Below are 15,427 nucleotides of genomic sequence, written 5' to 3'. Positions count from 1 at the left end.
CAATCAGAGCGTTCAACGTCACTCCCAAACCTTTAGTAGTCGCCAAACTGCCACAAAAATTGGTCAATTCACTTCCAGTTCCTTGTCTGGCTTTCTTTCTTAATGTGTTTGGATCCCGAATCCTGGACCTGCCCCTTTGATTTCACATTTCATCACAGACGGTAATCACACAAAAACAAACACACATACATACACACACACATACATACACACACACACACACACATACACGCACAAAACAATGATAGCGAAATACACACGATTCATACGCAGCACTAACCAAACACTACTGGATCCTTCCGCACAAAGCGCGATTTATTGTCATTTATATATTTATTAAAATCACAGAGATCGGCTTAGCTTAGATGAGCTACGCTCGAGATCACGTGAAGCCGAATTTTTGAAGGCTGTCAATTAATCGTTGCCACTGGGACAGCAGAATCATAAATGCAACAGCAATTTTCAGTGTAGTGGCATAGCATAATGGTTAGTGTATAAATCTAACATGCAGTTCAGAGACTGTGGTTTAGACAATGTTAGTCATTGAATATATTTTCAGAGATTTTAAACTAACATTTTGCAGTGAATTACACGTAGTTTGTCGCTTTTTTTACAACCTATCGCGACCGTTTCTCTAGTCATTACAGTTTCAGTCTTATGGTTCACGTGAAGTGAGATATCTAGCCTATTACTGTACAAGAACAGATAACATCACACGTTTCGTGCTATGGGGGAGTGAGTGTCATAAAAAGTTTAAGAGGTGTCATTCTGGTTGAAAATGGGGCTGTTCGGGAAGGCACCATAAAGAAATCGAAAGAAATTGGTTAATGAGTAGTCCCACAAAATAAGGACCGGCAAATAAGAGCAATACAGAGGGAAGAAGAGGAAGTGAAGAAATCGCTGAAAGAAGCAGCAAAGATAAGTGTCTGCACGATTTTAGCGAAAGAAAGCGGTGAACAAAATACATACTATGATGGCTCATCCCAATTCTGTACAGATGAAAATTAAGAATCAATCAGCCACACTTAGTTGTTGGTTCACAGCAGAAGTGAACAGAATTCATACAGGCTAAAAGTCATTAGCGCAAGTGCCAGAAGCAACAACAATAATGAGGGAGCTGTTGGAAGAGACAGTGGAAGGGGACGAAGGGAGGAAGAGCTTGAAGAAGAAGCCCAGGAAAGGTCGAAAAGGTTTTGTGGGAGCTGACAGCAGGCACACTGGACAAGCTCCCAGCCGCCGTAACGGACTCCCTTCCTCCAGCAGCGTCCGTCGTCGCCGCAGCCCAGGCAGATGCTGGTCTGTCACTGGAAGTCGAGGATGAACTCAAGGACATGCAGAGTAGGCTGCGGTGTCTCCGAAGGTACTGTGAAGCTGCACTGTTTGCATTTCTGAGAGATAATTTTAGCAATTCTCTTTTACTGAAGTATCTGGAGATAATTACCACGAAGTTTAAAATGGTTCAAATGGCTCTGAGCACTATGGGACTTAATTTCAGAGGTCATCAGTCCCCTAGAACTTAGAACTACTTAAACCGAACTAACCTAAGGACATCACACACATCGATGCCCGAGGCAGGATTCGAACCTGCGACCGTAGGGGGCGCGCGGTTCCAGACTGTAGCGCCTAGAACCGCTCGGCCCCACGAAGTATTAGTTTATGTAATTTGCTGTAATTAACAAGTAGGCCAAGAGTACTATTCTCCTAACGTGCAAACAAATTTTTGATGTTATGATGGTATATTTTTTTGTCTACGGTGTTTTTGAACAAAATAGACAGAATAAAAAGGAACAAATTTTATTTGCTTGGCATGTAATGCAGTCTGACAATTCATAAAAGATCGATCGTGACAACTGCCAAAAAAAAAAAAAAGAAAAAAAGTAGTTTGAATCTGCTCCAGCACAGTAAAATTTTTTATTTCTCTAAGTCTGATCAAAAGACTTTGATCACCATGTTTATTCAGCTAACTGATTTAAATGTAATTTTTTTATTTGTAATATTTTGCCGTATCATTTTCATCATCGTATTGATCTTTTTATTTGCTACTATTCCTCTTTCTATCATTCTTTTTTCGTTTGGAATCTGCTTGTGTCCCCTATAATCTGCAGCCAAGTGCCATCCATGCCTCCTCATCGATTGGTCCGCCCCCAGTAGCGGAGATGTCAGCTCGATAGACTGACAATCCTAAGGGTCCGGGTTCGATTGCCGGCGGGGTCGGAGATTTTCTACGCTCAGGGACTGGGTGTTGTGTTGTCCTAATCATCATCATTTCATCCCCATCGACGGGCAAGTCGCCGAAGTGGCGTCAAATCGAAAGACTTGCACCAGGCGAGCGGTCTACCCGACGGGAGGCCCTCGTCACACGCCATTTACTTTTATCGATTGGTAAAGCGTGATCCCGTGTCGCCAGTGTGAGGATAGTTTCAGGCAACCAGTGGCAGCGAGAAATTACAGTTTGCTTTCACCGCTAAAACTGAAATTTTGCTGCGGAGGATGGTTATGCAAACAAACTTATTATTATTATTTTTTATGAGGCTTGCTCGTAGAGTTTACCCTAAACGCCGTGAACAAAGCGATCGTGATTTTAGTTCTGCCGCAGATAGTTGATTGCTGTTTTCTCGGATACATTGTACACCACGAAGTTGTGGTTAAGTTAGGACATGACTTAATATTCAGGGCTGCAAGGTGCTTCGTCTACCGCAGTTCAGTCATTGGTCACTTAAAATCGGCTGTCGACAGAACATCTCCAATTTCCTTCATACCACGAGGCCTCCACTTCCAACATTTCTACGCGTTACACATCAACACCAATTATGAAGTGACCCGCCGTGTTTGTGTGTCGTCTGTTACCGAGCGGTAACAGGCAGCGGATGTGGCAACACTGTATCGGCAAGTGATAGACGTCAACTTGCAAGTAATTTTAACCGGACCATATGAATTGTCGCAGGGTGGCGAGATTCTCTCGACACAGGCGCTAAACAGGTCATTCCTGTTAGGTGCAGCATCAATTGCCACAGAGCTCGCTTGAGAAAACTTTGTGTAAGATGTCTGTATGAGGAGAAGTGGCTGCAGTATCATTACCTGTAATATTTGCCTCAGGGAGTTTTGTTCTTGAGCGCGTGGTAGGAGACTACCTCTCTGGGCTACTAGAGTTAATGACGGTACGAGTAGATAATGTTACTAACTTGCTTGCTTCCTTCTGGTTGGTCACGACTTCTTGTAATCGGCTCCTACCGTTGGCAATGATAGTGTGGAGATGCCGTTTCCTCCATCTCGGAGTATGCTGAATGAGGTAGTGCACTTGCATTTTCTTCCAGTGCCTACCTATCAGTGACTTACTCATTTTTCATTTCTCGAGAAATTCAGTCCAGGGTTAATATAACATTGCCTGGGCAGTTATTTTTCGATCACCTTACATGTTCTCAGGGAATTATTACCTCTCTTTTCATCCTTTCAAATGCACTTAATGGAGAAACTATATCTTGTTGAAACTCTGTAATTTACGACAGTTTTATGTGTTTGTGCTTGTGCAAGTCATTGTTAGTCCAACAGTGTTTAATAGGGTCATGTTTATTCCTTCAAATAATGTCTTTTTAACCCTACCTGCTTTCTCATTTAAAATACAGGAACTAAGCTGAAATAGGATTTTGATTTACGTAATCTTCTTGTTGTTGTTGCTTCACAATCCTGCGTGGGTCTTTGCCTTCTTAACAAATGGTTCAAATGGCTCTGAGCACTATGCGACTTAACTTCTGAGGTCATCAGTAGCCTAGAATTTAGAACTAATTAAACCTAACTAACCTAAGGACGTCACACACATCCATGCCCGAGGCAGGATTCGAACCTGCGACCGTAGCGGTCGCTCGGTTCCAGACTGTAGTGCCTAGAACCCCACGGCCACTCCGGCCGGCTGCCTTCTTAACAATTTCCTTCTATTCTGACCTCTTGTTTACTTTCCTTCTCCATTCTCTGATTCTGAGGGCTTTGATGTTTCCTTCCACATCATCCAGCCATTGCTTACGTGGTCTTCCTTTTAATTTTCTCCCTGTTGGTCTTCACTGGAAGATCTTCTTTGTAGTTCTTGTATCCCCCAGCCTTAGAAGATTCCCTAGCCAGGCTATTTACTTAATTCTTGACCCTCATATTTTCACTTCTCGATGGAAAATTTGCTGTGTACAACCATTCTTACACGCATTGTACAGTGGCGAGATTAATTCTGAAATCTATGTGCAAGCATTGCACTTATCGCGTATTACTAAATACGGATTTATTTTACAGCGCTTTACATGTGCAACGTGATTAAATTTCAAGTCGACTTGCAGCGAAGTTACACATTACAGGTATTGTGGCAGAGTAGAACAGATTTTCACTTTGTGTCGCAGGTAAGGATTAATATAGAGCTCATGCTGTCAGCCACACTCACAGGTACTCTACATAACAAACAAATGGCAAAAACTTAACGTGTTGGAACCACTGGAAGTTGGCAAACTTTTGGCCCACACTGCTTCTTCAGTATTAAATGACCAGCTCAGTACTTCCCCTATTACGATATGCACTTAGTCCTCACAGTTTTCCAAAGCTTCTTACACTGTCTTTTCTATTGCTCCATTCTCCTGATTTTTGTTTTGTTTTATTGTATTTGCCTTTATACTCCAGTTGTTAAAATTGTCAATTCTTTTCTTTTTGTTTTCACTCTGGTTCTATTTCTTTCCATACGTACCTTTCAAACTATTCTTTAGTACTATCGTGCAGTAACAACTTCTTTTTATTCGGATTGTTTTTTTGAATTGTTGTAGAGGTACTGTTTCTCGAGCCTAATCCTAATGTTTTCCCTGGTTTGCTTAGATCTTGACTTTTTAATGGCATTACCTTTGCGTTGTCAAAGATGACATTTAAGCTGCTGTAGTGCCTCAGTCTAGAAGAGTAACATCTTTTCCAATGTTGCTTACAGATGTTGTAACTTCTTTGACGAGGACAGTTAGCTAAAGCCTGATGCTGGCTTTGTAAGCCGCAAACTGGATAACTAAATAAATTAATCCTGGACAACATCTACAATATTATGCTTTTCATTTATAATTACACTCTCTATCAATGAACTTGCTGCAAATTTGGGTTTGCCTTTCTTCAACCTATCTTTTAATGTAAGTCATGATATCAGAATTGCTTTGCGTGTTCCTTCATTTATCCTGAACTCAAATTTTTTTCCTATGTCAGATTCTACCAGTCATTCAGTCTTTCCGTACATAATCGTGTTAGTATTTTGCAACCACAACTTATTGAAATGATTGTTCGGCAATTTTTTTGGGGGTCATCAATCTTCTGACTGGTCTGACGCGGCCCGCCAGTAATTCCTCTTCTGTGCCAACCTCTTCATATCAGAGGAGCACTAGCAAACTACGTCCTCAATTATTTTCTGGGTGTACTCCAATCTTTGTCTTCCTCTATAGGTTTGCCCCCTACAGCTCCCTCTAGTACCATGGAAGTCATTCCCTGATGTCTAAAAAGATGTCCTATGATCCTGTTACTTCTCCTTGTCAGTGTTTTCCACATATCCTTTCCTCTCCGATTCTGCGTAGAACCTCCTCATTACTTACTTTATCGGCCCACCTAATTTTCATCATTCGTCTGTAGCACCTCATCTCAAATGCTTCGGTTCTCTTCTCTTCCGGTTTCCCCACAGTCCACGTTTCACTACCAAACAATTCTGTTCTCCAGGCCTACATTCTCAGGAATTTCTTCGTCTAAGTAAGGCCTATGTTTGATACTAGCAGACTTCTCTTGGCCAGGAATGCCCTTTTTGCCAGTGCAAGTCTGGTTTTGATGCCGTCCTTGCTCCATTAGTCATTGGTTATTTTGCTGCCTAGGTAGCAGGATTCCTTAACTTCATCTATAACGTGACCATCAATCCTAATGTTAAGGTTCTCACTGTTCTCATTTCGGCTACTTCTCATTACTTTCGTCTTTTCTCGATTTACTGTCAATCCATATCTTGTTATCATTAGATTGTTCATTCCATTCAGCACTACGTGATCAAAAGTATCCGGACACCCCCAAAAACATACGTTTTTCATATTAGGTGCCTTGTGCTGCCACCTACTGTCAGGTACTCCACATCAGCGACCTCAATAGTCATTAGACATCGTGAGAGACCAGGATGGGGCGCTCCGTGGAACTCACGGACTTCGAACAAGGTCAGGTGATTGGGTGTCACTTGTATCATACGTCTGTACGCGAGATTTCCACACTCTTAAACATCCCTAGGTCCACTGTTTCCGGTGTAATAGTGAAGTGGAAACGTGATGGGACACGTATAGTACAAAAGCGACAGCTAAAGAGGCTCGTAATGTGTAATAGGCAGACATCTATGCAGACAATCACACAGGAATTCCAAACTGCATCAGGATCACTGCAAGTACTATGACAGCTAGGCGGGAGGCAAGAAAACGTAGATTTCATGGTGAGCGGCTGCTCATAAGCCACACATCATCTCAGTATATGCCAGACGACGCCTCGCTTGGTGTAAGGAGCGTAAACATTCAGACTGAACGATTGAAGAATGGAAAAACGTTGTGTGGAGTGACGAATCACGGTACACAATGTCCCGAATCGATGGCAGGGTGTGGATATGGCGAATGCCCGGTGACCGTCATCTGCCAGCGCGTGTAGTGCCAACAGTAAAATTCGAAGGCGGTGGTGTTATGGTGTGGTCGTGTTTCTCATGGAGGCGGCTTGCACCCCTTGTTGTTTTGCGTGGCATTATCACAGCACAGACCTACAATGATGTTTTAAGCACCTTCTTGCTTCCCACTGTTGAAGAGCAATTCGGGGATGGCGATTGCATCTTTCAAAATGATCGAGCAACTGTTCATAATGCACGGCCTGTGGTGGAGTTGATATACGACAATAACATCCCTGTAATCGACTGGCCCGCACAGAGTCCTGACCTAAATGGCTCTGGCTCTGAGCACTATGGGACTTAACATCTGAGGTCATCAGTCCCCTAGACTTAGAACTACTTAAACCTAACTAACCTATGGACATCACACACATCCATGCCCGAGGCAGGATTCGAACCTGCGACCGTAGCAGCAGCGCGGTTCCGGACTGAAACGCCTAGAACCGTGTCGGCCACAATGGCCGGCCCTGACCTAAATCCTATAGAACACCTTTGCTATATTTGGAACGCCGACTTCGCTACAGGCCTCACTAACCGACGTCGATACCTCTCCTCAGTGCAGCACTCCATGAAGAATGGGCTGCCATTCCCCCAAGAAACCTTCCAGCACCTGACTGTACGTATGCCTGCGACAGTGGAAGCTGTCATAAAGACTAAGGGTGGGCAAACTCCATATTGAATTCCAGCATTACTGATGGAGGGCGCCACGCTAGTAAGTCATTTTCACCCAGGTGTCCGGATACTTTTGATCACATAGTGTAATTCTTCACTTTCGTTCACGATAGCAATGTCATCAGTGGAACATATAATTGACATCGTTTCACCTCGAATTTTAATTCCACTCGTGAACCTTTCTTTTATATCCATCATTGCTTCTTCTATATTCAGATTGAAGAGTAGGGCCGAAAGACTATATCCCTATCTTACACCATTTGTAATCCGAGGGCTTCGTTCTTAGTCATCCACCCTTATTATTCCCTCTTGGCTCTTGTACGTAATGCATATTACCCGTCTCTCCCTATAGCTTACCCCTATTTTTCTCAGAATTTCAACGCTTTGCACCATTTTATATTGTCTAACGCTTTATTCCAGGTCAACAAATCCTATGAACGTCTCTTGATTTTTGCTTCCATTCTCTAAATGGTTCAAATGGCTCTGAGCACTATGGGACTTAACATCTATGGTCATCAGTCCCATAGAACTTAGAACTACTTAAACCTAACTAACTTAAGGACATCACACAACACCCAGTCATCACGAGGCAGAGAAAATCCCTGACCCCGCCGGGAACCCGGGCGCGGGAAGCGAGAACGCTACCGCATGACCACGAGCTGTGGACCTTCCATTCTCTACCACAACGTCAGAATTGCCTCTCTGGTGCCTTTACCTTTCCTAAAGCCAAACTGATCGTTATCTAGCACATACTCAATTTTCTTCTCCATTATTCTGTATATTATTCTTGTCAGCAACTTGGATGCATGAGCTGTTAAGCAGATCGTGCGATAGTTTTCGCACCTGTCAGCTCTTGCAGTCTTCGGAATTGTGTGGAAGATATATTTCCGAAAGTCAGATGGTGTGTAACCAGACTCATGCATTACATATATGTAATACATGTAACGTAAATAGTATTTTCTTGCCACTTCCCCCAATGTTTTTAGATGTTGTGATGGGATGTTATCTATCCCTTCTGTCTCCTTTGATCTCAAGTCCTCCAAAGCTCTTTTAAATTAGCATTCTAATACAGGATCTCCCATCTCTTCCATATAGACTTCTAGATCTTCCCCCTCATAGTGGCTTTCAACTCACTCTTTCCACCTATTCGCTCTATCCTCTGCATTTAACAGTGAAATTCCCGTTGAACTCTTAATGTTACCACCCTTGCTTTTAATTCCATCGAAGGGTGTTCTGACTTTCCTGTATGTTGGGTCTTTACATTTTTTCACACAACCCATTCGTCTTAGCTCCCCTGCACGTCCTATTTGTTTCAATACTGAGCGACTTGTATTTCTGTATTCTTGAAATCCCTGAACATTTTCGTACTTCCTTCTTTCATCGATGAATTGAAGTATTTCTTCTGTTACCCATGGTTTTTTCACAGTTACCGTCTTTGTACTTACGGTTTTCTTTCCAACTTCTGTGACTGCTCTGTTTAGAGATGTCCATTCCCTTTCAACTGTACTGCCTACTGAGCTATTCCTTATTTCTGTAGCTATAGATTTAGAGAACTTCAAGCGCTTCTCGTCATTCCTTAGTACTTCCATATCCCACTTCTTTGCATATTGATTCTTATTGACTAACCCCTTAAACTTCAGCCTACTCTTCGTCATTACTACATCGTGATCTGAATCTATATCTGCTCCTGTGTACACCTTACAATCCGGTATTTGATTTCGGGACCTCTGTCTAACCATGATGCAATCTGGCTGAAATCTTCCCTTATCCCCCGGCCTTTTCCAAATATACCTCATCCATCCTCTTATGATTCGTCTCTATTACCAGCTGAAATTTTTTACTGAACTCAATTAGTTTTTCTCCTCTCCCATTCCTTGTCCCAAGCCCATATTCTCCTGTAATCTTTCCTTCCACTCCTTCCCCTACAATTGCATTCCAGTCCCCCATGACTTCTAAATTTTCATCACCCTTTACATACTGTATTACCCTTTCAGTATCCTCATATACTTTCTCTATCTCTTCATCTTCAGCTTGCGACGTGCGTATATAAACCTGAGCTATCGCTGTCGGTGTTGGTTTGCTGTCGATTCTGATAAGAACAACCCTATCACTGAACTGTTCACAGTAACACTCTCTCTGCCGTATATTCCTATTCATAACGAATCCTTCTCACATTATACCATTTTCTGCTGCTGTTGATATTACCCTATACTCATCTGACCAGAAATCCTCGTCTTCTTTCCATTTCACTTTACTGACCCCTACCATATTTAGGTTGAGCCTTTGCATTTCCATTTTCAAATTTTCTAGCTTCCCTACCACGTTCAGGCTTCTGACATTTCACTCCCCGACTCGTAGAACGTTATCTTTCCGTTGATTATTCAATATTTTTCTCATGGTCACCTCCTCCTTGGCACTCCTCTCCCGGACATCCGAATGGGGGACTATACCTCGAAAAATTCTGATCCTAAAAACAGGAGTGTTTACATAACGATTACAATGTACGATCTGCTGCACGTAATTTCACTAGATATATCACTATTTTGTTTTACACAGTAACGTTGAAAGTCAAGTGAAAAGTGATGATCATGGAAATGGATCATAATGGAATGTGTTGTTAATGTCCTTATACCATCACAGGATAATAACTGGAAAAATATATTGGTAAATTACAGAGACTTTATTGTCAGAGTGATGAATGAAACATATTGATAGGCTAGAGAATATTGTACAACTGTAACAAGCTGTTTATATGTGTTATGATATTTCTGAGATGCATCTATTTCATAATAAATAAAATGTCTCCACAGTTTAATCACTAATAAATACAAAAACCTGTTTCAAAACCTTTATTCAAATCATTTAAATACCGCTTACGACGTACAATACTATTTGCTAAAGTTTATGATTTGTGACAGTATTTCATCCTTCGCAATTCACCGCCAATAAGGCACCGAACCGACGAACAATATACTTGTGACAGGAACTAAGACTTTCAGAATGGCTCGAAAGGCGATCGCGCGAGCCCTGTTCAACTCAGATCTCAGTCGAGCCCCTACCACTCCTCCTCCAACAACACGTGGTTACCTATCTCATGGAATACAATTATGCGCTCCTTGATACTTTTCAGGTGAGCCAGTATACTCAGTAGGCCAGTCTGATCCATTTCGACGGAGTGCTTATTTGTGAGGCAGTGAGGAAAGGCTTGGATACAGTTCACTCACCATTTGTTGCTTGCTGCTCAGTGACAATGCCTATCGCCGAAGCAGTTGTGTTTAACACATTACAGTCACACTGTACGATTGAGATGATACTAGCAGCAAAAACTGGTCACTATGTTCAAGAGGAATCATACTACTGATACACATACATTCCACAGTCGTAGGGTGCTGAAGAGTCTATCTAGACAGCATTGCCTCATCATGTGGTAGCTCATAATTATCGCATTACAAGTTATACACACACATTAAGTCACTCCTATTCTAAGACTGTTCCTTCCTGTCATTTGAGCACCGCTTCAAACTGCAATTGTGACTCCTACACTCACCTCTAGACTTTCAGAATTTGCTGTATGCAGAAACTCTCGTAGTTGCAATGAAAATATTTGTTTTGGAATATATACGTCAATATTCGAGTAACATTTGAATTCGTACCTTGCTAAGTGCTCCTTGTTTCAGAGGATCATTACAGTCACAGACAGGAGACTGGAACAAAAGTCATTCAAATCGTCCTTGTATCAGTCACACTTGTAGTCAACACAATGAGCCCTCCCCAAACGTAGCTCTTATCGACCATCTACGGGAGCGTGGACAGAAACTGCAGTTTTCGCCTGCTGGAATCTGCTGCAGTCCAGGGTCTAGCGCAGCGCCAGCTCTCCACCAGGTAGTCTCTCCAGACGACCCTCTCGCTCCAGGTCCATCCGGCACTGCTCCACCCTGTCCTCGCAGACTCCAGACCGCGCTCCAGACAGGAACTCTTCCCGGTACTCATTCATCAGGCCAACAGGGATACCAGCGTCAGTCCTGAAACAGTTCACCAACGGACGAAGTGAATGCTAACGCCCAAACCAATCTCTTCTCAGAAATTAAATCGTCGTCGTTCGGAAAAACTATTGAAACTACCCTGGTACGCAAAACTTGAGGACGAAATTAACTTTCGCATAATTTATCACCAGCCAAGAAAATAGCTCGCTGAAACATAGATCACACATAGAATTTCTACAGTACAGTGCAGTGCAGTGCAGAAGGTAACAGAAAGAAATACGCTATGAGACGAACAGCAATGATATTTTTATTGAAAGACAATAAATTAGACTGAAGTCACAGCGATTCATGATGGCCCCGGGTTACTACAAAAGGCGGTTGATTCAGATGGTGCTCTGAGCACCATGGGACTTAACATCTGAGGTCATCAGTCCCCTAGAACTTAGAACTACTTTAACCTAACTAACCTAAGGACATCACACATATCCATGCCCGAGGCAGGATTCGAACCTGCGACCGTATCAGTCGCGCGGTTCCAGACTGTAACGCCTAGAACCACTCGGCCACTGCAGCCGGCTACAAAAGGCGGGAAACAGTTCTTAATACGGCATGTGATTATCACAGACGGCATGCATAGTCTGCAACGTGTTCCCAGGCTGGCCACAACTTTGGGTGTTTCATTTCTCCACCAGCGCGGTTAACAAGAACTGGATGCTCGCTGGTACACGTAGAAGTGGTACAATACGCATCCCACACGTCCTGAATGGGATTTACATCAGGGGAACGGGCAGGCCAATCCACTCGTCGAATACAGTCTCGTTCCAAGAGCTATTCCACTTGCGCAGTTCGATGCGGCTGAACATTGTCATCCATAAAAATGAAGTCAGGGCCAAATGCACCCCTGAAAAGCTGTACGTGTGGAAGGAACACAGAATCACAACAATGTTGACCGGTGAGTGTACCGCGTTCAAAGATATGGAGGTCAGTACGCCCATATAACATTATGCCTCATCACACCGTCACACATGGACCAGCGAAATGAGTGTATTCGACAAGTTCTCAAGTGCATTGCTTATTCCCAGCTCTCGCCACATGGAGATGCGTCCAGCACTGTCGAACGTGATCGTGTTGGTGGTCCAGGTGTTATGATATAGCGAGACAACATCTGATCTCCAAATTTTTGGAGACGGTGCACTCTCCATTTCACGTTATTGTGACACTGTACTGCTCCCCCACGTGCGTCTTTTCTGGGGTGCTTTCGGCAATGACTTGTAAATGACAATGGGCGACAAGAGGTGGAGGAGATCTTGAAACGAGAAGATATCCGGGAAGGGGGGGGGGGGGGTATGGGGTGTGGAGTGAACCGCTGGATCACCCGACTTAAATACCATCGTGAGCGTGTAAGATGCGTTGGGGAGACGTGCTGCAGCTCGTCCGCATGCTCCAACGACCACCCAGCCGCGCTGGTGGAGCAATGGAACGACCCACCAGATGAAATCCTAACCACCCTCATGACCAGCATGGGAGCTCGTTGCAGAGCATACATTGTCGTCGGTCGTGATCAGTCACACAATTAAATACCTCTTTTTTTTGTAATTTCCAGAGGACCATCATGAATCTCACTGACTTGATAAAAGTGTCATTTCTGTTCATCTCATTATGTATTTCTTTCAGTTACCACCTGTACTCTACTGTGAAAATTCTTTCTATATATGGTCCAAGTTTCATCGAGCTATTTTACTTGGGGGGGGTGATACATTATGCCAAACTTACTTTCCTCCTCAAGTTTTACGCACCAATGTATAGTGCTTTACATTTGTTGAGGAATAATCTCCATATGGAATGGAAGATCAAGAGAGAAGTGCTACGGCTATAAAGTGTGTAAGCGACGGATGCAATGTTTCTTTGTTGTTCAGTCCGTGTATCGAGAAAGCAATGAAGGGAATAAAAAATAGTAAGTTTCAATTCGGGATGAAAAGTTATCAATGATAAAATTATCACATGATATCATTATCACCTATGAAGCTGAGGAAGAAGACAGGATCTCGGGAATGTTATTAAGCCGCATGGTCTCAGGCTCCTTGCGACGGTTCGCGCAGCTCCCCCCGTCGGAGGTTCGATTAAGTTAGATTAAGTAATGTGTAAGCCTAGGGACCGATGATCTCAGCAGTGTGGTCCCATAGGAACTTACCACAGTTTGCAAAATGGAATGAATAGCCTGCTAAGCACATAATATGATTAATGACAAATCAATAAAAGACGAAAATACTGAGGATCAGTATAAAAGAGATACTCAAAAACTTAACTTCAAACCTGGGGACCATGGAAGTAAGAAAAACGCATGACAAGCAAGGAAGATATAAGAAGAAGATGCCACAATCCTCGCAACAAGTGTTATCTAGCATAGGTCAGCAGTTGAAAAAGGAATTTCTGAGGATCTACGCATAGCTCACAGAATTATGTCGAAGTGGGAAAGCCAGGACAGAAGAGAATCGAAGCAGTTCACATGTAGTGTTACAGAACAATACTGAAAATTAAATGGACTATTAACAAAGGAGGAGGTTTTCCACAGAATCGGCGAGTATAGGACATGTGTTAAGACAGCAGGGAATAACTTACAAGGTACTAAATGGAAGAGTAGACCGTAAAATGTTTGGGCGAATACTTAATTTGAAAATATATACAGCAAATAGTTCAGGGAATTGGGTGGTGTAAGTACAGACCTAAATTAGGGAAAATGGTATAGCACAGATAACTGTAGCAGGCTACATTACAACAGTGAGAAGACAGTCGATGCAAAAAAAGAAAAAGAAAAAAGTGATAACACAAAAACATGTAGGTCGCGCAACCAGTGTGATACTTATTTCGAATTTTTCGTTTTTATATGTTCTTGTGATGTTCAAGAATATTATTGGTGAGAGTGTCAAGTAGGATCTTCACTTCAGCAGCGGTTTGTTTGTTGCTGAGAAACGTGACCTGCTACGCACTGTGCACTAGCTGTCTGCAGCGAATAGGGATTGTGGGAGAGGAAGCACTTGTTGTCTGTTGGCCGCCACCGTAGGGCACAGATTCAAAGCCACGAGTTTTCTCTTGCACCTGCTCCCAGCTAATCAGGACGTATTTCACCCCAAAACCCTTTACGGACTTCAGATCCGCATGATTCTTCGCCCTTAGCATGGTTTTCCAGAGCCTTGCAAACAAACCTGGGCACATTCGTTAATACTCCGAATAAGGAACAAATTTCCTGTTTGTCCTAATATCTACATCTTATTATTTAATGTCCCCAAACGATGCCCACACTCTGGCTGTCCTAACGATGCTCGCTTTGCTCTATAATAATGTCGAAGATGGTAAATTTGAATACGGGCTAGTAAAAAGAGGTACAGCCTCCCTACAGACTACCACATTACCGTTGCTGGGGAGGTTTGTTTGTGTCAGCGATTGACTGGGCTGTGCTGGCGGGAGCAATCGTCCTGGAAGGGTTACCTATGCCAGATTCGTCAGCTGGTGAGATTCCATCCATTCTTGCACATATGTGGGCGGTAACCACATGGGCACTTAGCTGACATTATTTCCGCTTATTTGTGTCAGGCTTCTTCTGGTTTGTTTTCCGTCGAGATTAATTGACTAACTACTGATTTGTTCGACCTCAACAGTGTTAAGTTTCGAGGCAGGAGGGCATCTTTCATTTTCCTTTTCTAACTCCAACGGCGGCCACAGGGCAAAGGACTTGGAGATATTTATATGGATTTGTTGAAGACCAGGCCAAATGTATTGTTTGAATATCTCACGAAGCTACTTCATTTCTTTCTTAGTCAACGGGGAATCTCTGACGAGTGTAAATGGTTCAAATGGCTCTGAGCACTATGGGACTTAACATCTGTGGTCATCAGTCCCCTAGAACTTAGAACTACTTAAACCTAACTTACCTAAGGATATCACACACATCCACGCCCGAGGCAGGATTCGAACCTGCGACCGTAGCGGTCACGTGGTTCCAGACTGCAGCGCCTAGAACCGCTCAGCCACTCCGGACGACTTTAAAGAAGGCTTCATCACAAACATATTTAAAAACGAAAGCAGGGGTGACTGCGCAAAA

General features: G+C 43.1%; 1 pseudogene; it reads left to right on the top strand.

Annotated features, from left to right (window-relative positions):
- Positions 1 to 778: 778 nt before the first annotated feature.
- LOC124775266 lies at positions 779 to 10,479 on the top strand (annotated as a pseudogene).
- The last annotated feature ends 4,948 nt before the right edge of the window (positions 10,480 to 15,427 follow it).

The sequence above is a fragment of the Schistocerca piceifrons genome, chromosome 2 (genome assembly GCF_021461385.2).
Source record: "Schistocerca piceifrons isolate TAMUIC-IGC-003096 chromosome 2, iqSchPice1.1, whole genome shotgun sequence".
Lineage (NCBI taxonomy): Eukaryota > Metazoa > Arthropoda > Insecta > Orthoptera > Acrididae > Schistocerca > Schistocerca piceifrons.
The sequence above is the reverse complement of the archived record's forward strand: the minus strand, read 5'-3'. Positions and strand labels throughout refer to the sequence as shown.